Below are 1,723 nucleotides of genomic sequence, written 5' to 3' on the forward strand. Positions count from 1 at the left end.
TAACAATCTCCCTGTTACTATTATAATGTATATTTGTTAAAAATCTCAACAATATATCATAAGTATAGCTTTCTGTCATTTTATATATTTAAAAAAAAATTAAGTTCTAACACACCTAGGATCATAGGATCAGAAGTGAGGAGGACACAACATGTGTCCCAACACTGGGAGTAACTGGGTCCAGAAGGACCCAGGCACACAGGAACTCCACCAGCCCAGTGGCACTGGTTCCTTCTGATCTTCCTGGGCTGGTGCCCTGAGTAGACCTTGGATGAGAACTCTGCAGTGTCCCATAATACCCAGAGGAAGCTCTACTCCCAGGCACTCTAACAAGCCTAGGATCACACTATTCCAGAATCACAGGATCACAGAGACAGCTTGACTCTGACAAGATCTGATACAACCAGGATCACAGGAAGGAGAGGCTCCAGTCAGATTAAGCCAGGGCAGGTAGCACGAGAGATAACCAGATGGTGGGAGGCAAGCTTAAGAAAATAATCAACAGAAACCAAGGTTACTTGGCATCATCAGAACGCAATTATCTCACCATATTAAGTCCTGGATACACCATCACATTTGAAAAGCAAGATTCAGATCTAAAATCACTTCTCATGATGAGGATACAGGACTTTAAGAAAGACATAAATAACTCCCTCAAAGAAATACAGGAGAGATGGTGAGCCAGAGTGGAAACAATTGTAATTCCAAGCGAGATAGTAAAGCAGAGTGGAGACAACTGTAATCCAAGGAGAGATGGTGAGGCAAGTGGAAATAACTGTAATTCCTGGAGAAATGGTGAGCCAGAGTGGAAACAATTGTAATTCCAAGCAAGATAGTAAGCCAGATTGGAGAAAACTGTAATCCCAGGAGAAATGGTGAGGCGGTGGAAACAACTGTAATTCCTGGAAAAATGGTGAGACAGAGTGAAACTATTTGTAATCCAGGAGAGATGGTGAGCCAGAGTGGAAACAATTGTAATTCCAAGCAAGATAGTAAGCCAGAATGGAGACAACTGTAATCCCAGGAGAGAGCTGGGCCAAGTGGAAACAACTGTAATTCCTGGAGAAATGGTGAGACAGAGTGGACCCATTTGTAATCCAGGAGAGATGGTGAGCCAAGTGGAAACAATTGTAATTCCAAGCTAGATAGTAAAGCAGAGTGTAGACAACTGTAATCCCAGGAGAGATACTGAGCCAAGTGGAAACAACTGTAATTCCTGGAGAAATGGTGAGACAGAGTGGACCCATTTGTAATCCAGGAGAGATGGTGAGCAAGAGTGGAAATAATTGTAATTCCAAGCGAGATAGTAAAGCAGAGTGGAGACAACTCTAATCCCAGGAGAAATGGTGAGGCAGGTGGAAACAACTGTAATTCCTGGAGAAATAGTGAGACAGAGTGGACCCATTTGTAATCCAGGAGAGCTGGTGAGCCAGAGTGGAAACAATTGTAATTCCAAGAGACATAGTAAAGCAGAGTGGAGACAACTGTAATCCCAGGAGAGATGCTGAGCCAAGTGGAAACAACTGTAATTCCTGGAGAAATGGTGAGACAGAGTGGACCCATTTGTAATCCCCAGGAGATGGTGAGCCAAGTGGAAACAATTGTAATTCCAAGCGAGATAGTAAGCCAGAGTGGAAACAACTGTAATGCCAGGAAGATGCTAAGCCAAGTGGAAACAACTGTAATTCCTGGAGAAATGGTGAGACAGAGTGGACCCATTTGT

Source organism: Mastomys coucha, unplaced genomic scaffold (assembly GCF_008632895.1).
Source record: "Mastomys coucha isolate ucsf_1 unplaced genomic scaffold, UCSF_Mcou_1 pScaffold15, whole genome shotgun sequence".
Lineage (NCBI taxonomy): Eukaryota > Metazoa > Chordata > Mammalia > Rodentia > Muridae > Mastomys > Mastomys coucha.